The sequence below is a fragment of the Macaca fascicularis genome, chromosome 2 (assembly GCF_037993035.2).
Source record: "Macaca fascicularis isolate 582-1 chromosome 2, T2T-MFA8v1.1".
NCBI lineage: Eukaryota > Metazoa > Chordata > Mammalia > Primates > Cercopithecidae > Macaca > Macaca fascicularis.
The window spans coordinates 187,411,673-187,418,800 of NC_088376.1; the positions used below are offsets into that span (position 1 = coordinate 187,411,673).

Sequence of the window (7,128 nt, forward strand, 5' to 3'; positions counted from 1 at the left end):
TGTCAGCTTCTTAGAGAAGTCTCGTTTAAATGATAACATCATTACAGACACAGCCACCCATTTGTCCTGATGTACGAGTATTGTTTAACTTATCACCTACCCTCTTCTTACATAGCAAATAATTTGCTTTCTTCATTTTATTCATTGATTACTGCCTCTCCTCTAAAATTTAATTTCTTTGAGAGCAGGAAACGTGTCTATTTTGTTCTCTGATATATGCAAAACACCTAGAAAGTGTTTTGAATATAACAAGTGTTCAACACTCAATTGTTAAGCAAATGAAAGACAGTAAATGGACCCATATAGTTGTAAAATTGCAACACTTACCTCTATGGGTGTGTTTGTGTGGTTGAAAATAGCAATTTCTTTAATGATAAATAAACAATGATAAAACATATATTTCATGAAATTCTAAGGAATAGTCCCTCCTTAACTAAAGATTTGGTACTAGTTTATGATAAGATTAGCATTCTGTGACCTAACTGTTCTCTCTAACTTGAAGGCAAAGCAAGGATAAATCTAGAGAGGTGTCCCAGATGTGGATTTGCAAATTATGCCTATAAAGCTTTGATATTAAGGAACATATCGAGTTCTGGAAAACTGATATTCCTCCTTTTATGATTGTTACAAAAGCAAGATTATTTGGCTCTTACTTTAATACTCTTTTTTAAAATTTTTGTTTATTTATTCTTAATTATACTTTAAGTTCTAGGGTATATGTGCACAATGTGAAGGTTTGTTACATATGTATACATGTGCCATGTTGGTTTGCTGCACCCCGTTAACTCGTCATTTACATTAGGTGTGTCTCCTAATGCTATCCCTCCTCACTCTTCCCACCCCATGACAGGCCCCGGTTTGTGATGTTCCCCACCCTGTGTCCAAGTGTTCTCATTGTTCAATTCCCACCTATGAGGGAGAACATGCGGTGTTTGGTTTTCTTACTTTAATACTCTTTAAGGAGTAAAAACAATAGTAAAAGAATTTTTAAAATTTGTGTATGAAGTCCATGACGCCATAGCTAAAATTTTATTTATAAATACCTGGGCTGATAATGGAAAATACTCTCCTCATGGTTCCACATATAATTTACCTTTATGTCCATAAAGAAGAAAATTCTCACTCCTGAATCTTTTGATTTGGAGGATCCATAGGATAACTGAGGAAATGAGCCAGGTAAATCCTCTGCAGTGCGCAGCAAAAGCTGAAATAGAGGTAAAAGGGCTTGAAGGCATTTGTGGTTGTTTGTTTGTTTGAGTTTCAAAGCAATGGAAGTTCAAGAACAGGGAGGTTGTTTCTGTATTTACGGATAGTGAAAACAAAAACAGTCATTGCCTACATTATAATATATCCCCAATGCTGAGAGAAATTGAATGTCTCCCAATGATACTTCTTGTTCAGAAACACCTGCTTCAGAAAGTTAATTCCACAAACCCATTCAGATTTGGGATGAATGCAAAGCTGTTATTCTTCTCACTCCTGTTCCTGTTTCAGAACCTGATACCAAAATGAACCTTTAAAATATCGAATAGTATTGCTAAAACAATGTGCAGACTTAGGAGTGTTCACGGATAATAGGATTTTGTGGAAAATATATTAACATCAAATTATTTTAATTTTAATTTTAATTTATTTTGAGACAGAGTCTTGCTCTGTGACTCAGGCTGGCATGCAATGACGTGATGTTGGCTCACTGCAACCTCTACCTCTCAGGTTCAAGCAATTCTCCAGCCTCAGCCTCCCAAGTAGCTGGGACCACAGGCACCCACCACCACACCCAGTTAATTTTTGTGTTTTTGGTAGATGTGGGGTTTCACCATGTTGGCCAGGTTGGTCTCGAACTCCTGACTTCAAGTGATCCACCCACCTTGGCCTGCAAAGTGTTGGAATTACAGACATGAGCCACCGCTCCTGGCCTGAGCCACCATGCCTGGTCATGTCAGATAATTTTAGATTTAGACTAGAAACACAACCAAATGCAATGGTGGTATAAAAGTGTATGCACTTAAGAACTTGGTAGATGTCCTACTTAATGTTTCTGCCTAATTTTACACATTTTAAAAGAGTATAGAATTTTTTTCATTGCTTTGTGTTTGCAAGCTAATAATTGTAAGATAAGCAAAGCCAATGATTTACTGATTTACAAATGTTTGAGTGTGTAGTTTGTGTGTCTGTGTGTGTCTACACACTTGCTTATTTAATATTTTTGCAATAAAGTTATAGCTTGTATGAGATGCTAAAATAGAAACAGTAATAATACAATGCAATGAGAATTAAGGAATTAGAACACTGAATTTAGGTAAAGGGAAATCAAAGTAATTTACAGTTGAATATTTCCTATCCACAAGTAATTATTTTTTTCATAGTTTGGCAGGGCTTACTATGTAGACAAATGATTCATCAAGAAGAAATTGGTCTTGCTATGAAAATTGGCATAATTCCTGCTAAGACACTCCAGGAACAATGATTTGAAAGGGGAGCTGATCTATATTTTTGTGAAAATTCATGTTGTTTTGCAGGAATCTAATAGATACATGCAAACTTGAAAATAACTCCCTTTTGACAACATCTCCACCTTGGATATTGCAGTAGCACTGAAATTAATAGAATGTGTCTCAATATGTGTTAATTGGGTTTGCCACCACACACTTCATCCTTATAGAGGTGTAGTGTCTCCCAGGAATATCAACTTTTAACAAACACTTGTTGTATTGATTTTGTGCTTTAGTTTCTCACTTTAACCCAAGTATGCATCAGCATGATGGTTTTCTTTTATTATCATATTTGTTATTGTTATGGACTCTGACATGAAGCTAGAAATGACTCTAGAAATGTAATATTATTAAAATGAGCACATATCACTTACTATTTTCTTAACATCTCTGTTAATAAGAAAAAACTCAAAAGCAAAATAATCCACTGGATAAGTTTTCATACTCGTTTATTGGTGTAGGAGAGTAATGAAAATTTATAAATTCTCATAAATAAAGTGTTCAAGAATCCACTATTGTCATAGTTTAAAAGACAATGATAAATCTAAGTTGGTATAAAATTATATAAATTAATTAATTAGATCAAGATAGATACAGTTAATGCATCTTTCATTTTCTCTTGTTCAAGATAAATGCCTTTACTAGGAGGACAAGGTTTGAAAATACAGTTGACTCTTTATAAATAAATGGTGAAAAATTGTGACTTGGGTTTTTCCAAAAGCAGAGCCTTAGAGAAATAATTGTGTGCAGATAGTTTACTTGAGAACCGATTGCAAGAAGCATGGCAATGGAGGGGAGAGAGAGAGAGACAAGTTAGGAGGAGTCTCAACATAAGGATGCTCTAGAGTTGCTGCCATGGGGTCTTTTAAGACAAATACAGAAATCCTCTCAGTACGGTCTCTCTCAAGAACTAAAGCTGGAGAATTTTTCCATTCACTCCGATGGCATATTATGCCCTTCCTGCTCCTCTTAATGTTCCTGCACTTCCAAATTGTGTTTGTGTGTTACTGGGACATCACAGGCAAAAATCAGAAAAAGACATGGCACAGGATCGGGACAGTAGGCATGTAGTATGGGGTGATTGTGAGCCAGACTGGAACCTCACATTGTAACTGCAGCTAAAATAAGAAAGAGAATCATGGTTGTATACTCAGCCTCTTACCGAGGGACATGCAACTAATTCTGCTCAATTGAAAGTAAGCAAAAATGGTTTGAACCACTTTTATTCCAGGGCTCTTACCAGAGTGGGTGTGTCTTTTTCATACACTCGCTCTTTCATGGCAGCTGTAACCTGGATGATGAGAAGAATCTATGGAATGGTGGAGTCATATCAAAGAAAGAACTTAGGTCCCTTAATAAACTCCCAGAGCAGAGAGCTTTCTTAAAGGGAGCTCTCTTTGGAATTGTTACATAAGAAAGAAATGAGCTTTGGTTGTTTTTGGAACAACATTTGAATTTCTTTTCAGGATGATTTACTATTTTATTCTCTCAGTACACCAATGAAAGTTTTTTTTTTTTTTTTTCTTTAATGAAGACTATCATTTTTAGTGCATATTTAGTTTTTGCCAAGTGGGTACACATTTTACGTGCAGTTACTCCTTAATCCTTAGAAATAATTAACGAAGGAGTTATTATCATTCTTATTTTATAAATGTGAGAATTGAAATCCCAAGATTATAAGAAATGTGCCTGATTTCACAAAGGTTTGCTCTAGACAATCCTTAAACCAAAGTCCTTTCTCCTCACAGAAAGTTTACAGAATTTTTCTTTTCTTTAAGACAATACTACATTTTAAATCAAAGTTGAGCTCCTCTCTTGGTTTATTTTTCTAAATTCTGCATCAGTTTCCCTCCATCATTAATATACATCTGGTAGCAGTGGAAAGTATTAGAGTTACATGGCACCGAAATATGTTACCAGCAGGTCTCCAGCAACCTCATTCTTGCCTCCTCAGAAGAAAGAATTTGAAGGACATAAGGGAGAAGGAGAGACCGAGGCACGTTTTAGAGCAGGAGTGAGTGAAAGTTTATTAAAAAGCTTTAGAGCAGGAGTGAAAGAAAGGAAAGTACACTTGGAAGAGGGTCAAGTGGCCAACTTGAGAGATGGAGTACACAGTTTGACCTTTTGACTTGCAGTTTTATACACTAGCATGCTTCCGGGGTCTTGACCTACGTTTTCCCTGATTCTTCCATGGGGGAGGGCTTCCTGCAGGTGCAGTGCCTGCCTAGCACTGGAGAGGGGAGGATGCACAGTGTACCTGTTGGAGTTGTACTCATGCTCACCTGAGGAGTTCCCTCACCAGCTGAATGTCCCCCGGAGGTCATACACCAGTTAAACTCTGCCATTTTGCTTCTTGCTCAACTGCTTAGCTGCTGAGCTTCCCAATAGGAAGCTGCTGATCAACACTTTCAGGTTTTTCCTATTGACAGGGAGACTGCCGTTCTCTGGCACTGACTGTGACCAATGATTATTTTAGAGAAACAGTTAACAGCTGCCTGACCATCAATTGATGCTCATCTGACATTCTGGGTGGTGGGGGAAGCCCTCTCCTGCCCTGCTCATGCCTTCCTATGTACCTACTGCAACACACCTTGTCTTTAAATAAATGTGTCTGTTGTCCCTACGCTTTGTAGAACTTACCCTCACAAACCCACAGGTGATTTGCAAAACCTATATTCATCTTTGTCTTCTTGTTTTCTTTAGAATTTAGATAAAAATTTACCGACTAGGCAGGCTATTTTCATAGATTAGTGTGGTTCCATAAAATGTATTTTCACTCCATTAATTAAGATTAGAGAGCAGCACTGTGCAGTGGTTAAGAACTGATTCTGAGCTCTCTTCCCTTTTGCGGCCATCACCCAAGCGGGAGCGGACAAAATGAAGTTTAATCCCTTTGTGACTTCCAACCGAAGCAAGAATTGCAAAAGGCATTTCAATGTACCTTCCCACATTCGCAGGAAGATTATGTCTTCTCTTCTTTCCAAAGAGCTGAGACAGAAGTACAACGTGTGATCCATGCCCATCCAAAAGGATGATGAAGTTCAGGTTGTACGAGGACACTATAAAGGTCAGCAAATGGGCAAAGTAGTCCAGGTTTACAGGAAGAAATATGTTACCTACATTGAACGGGTGCAGCGGGAAAAGGCTAATGGCACAACTGTCCACGTAGGCATTCGCCCCAGCAAGGTGGTTATCCCTAGGCTAATACTGGACAAAGACTGCAAAAAGATCCTTGAACGGAAAGCCAAATCTCACGAAGTAGGAAAGGAAAAGGGCAAATACAAGGAAGAAACAATTGAGAAGATGCAGGAAGTAATCTTATATAAAAGCTTTGATTAAAACTGGAAACAAACAAAAAAAGAGAGAACTGGTTCTGAATCAAATTGCTTGTTTGAATCTTGACTCTACTACTTACCATCAGTACCAAAGGCTTAGAATAATTTATGACACACAATAAGCGTTCATTACAGGTTGATTAAGTCGTTTGTGTTTTTGAATGCTGATTTTTAACACCCTGCATAGAAATGTGGACTATTGTAACTGCCCAAAAGGTTCTTCCTGCCCGCTGCATAAAAAGAGACCACAGCATCCTAGTAAAGAAAGAGTTTTATAGACATTAGGCCAGCCACGTCACGTGGGAGATTGGCGTTGTTACTCAGATCATTTCAAGCAAAGCTTATAGGTTGGAGGATTTTTAAAGGCAGTTTGGGGGAAGGGGTGGCAGTGACCAGCTGTTTGCTGCTGATTGATTGGGCTGGAGATAAAATCATAGAGGGTGGGAACTGTCTTCCTGTGAGCTGAATCTCTTCTGGGTGGGGACATAGGAGCTAAGTTGGCAGGACCAGGTGGAGCCTTCAAAGTGCAGCCCTGGCAGACATGCAAAAACCTGAAAAGGTTTTCCAAGAGCAATTGGGGAAGTAGCACATCTTATAACCCTCCAGAATAATGCCTGACAATTGTCTTTGTCTGCGCCTTGGCAGCGTTCCGTTTCCTCTCCTCTCCCCAGCCTGATGCCCTCCCATTAGCTTTACAAAAGCTGTGGAGTTTTGGGCAAGGCCTATTCTCATTTAAACTATAGTCTGAATGACTTCCAAGGTTGGTTTGGCCCAGTAGCCTAGGATTAATCAAGGGAAAGGCAAAATGGTGGTTGTGCTAGCTTAGTTTACTAATGTAATTTTTCTCATTAATAATATTTTTTTGCAAAGTCAATTTCACTATAAACAAGGCCTATAGAGGCCTATTGGTTTCTAGTCAAATACAGTATTAATTAAGAAGTTACTGTTAATCAAGCACTGTGTCTATTACTAGAGAAAAAACATCACCACCACCACCACCAAGTCCCTGGCACTGATTTTTTGTTTTTGGTTTACATGTAGGTAGAAATTTGTTTGTTTGTTTGTTTTTTCAGTGTCTGGCTCTCGTTGCCCAGGCTGGAGTGCAGTGGCATAATCTCAGCTCACTGCAACCTCCACCTCCCGGGTTCAAGTGATTCTCCTGCCTCAGCCTCCCAAGTAGCTGGGATTACAGGTGCCTGCCACCATGCCCAGCTACGTTTTGTATTTTTTCAAATAGAGACAGAGTTTCACCATGTTGGCCAGGCTGGTCTCAAACTCCTGACCTCAAGTTGTAGTAGGAC

The 7,128-nt window shown here is 38.6% G+C and overlaps 1 pseudogene; it reads left to right on the forward strand.

Moving 5' to 3' along the window:
* The first annotated feature begins 5,369 nt into the window (after positions 1 to 5,369).
* On the forward strand, positions 5,370 to 5,831 carry LOC102123106 (large ribosomal subunit protein uL24 pseudogene; annotated as a pseudogene).
* Positions 5,832 to 7,128: the final 1,297 nt, after the last annotated feature.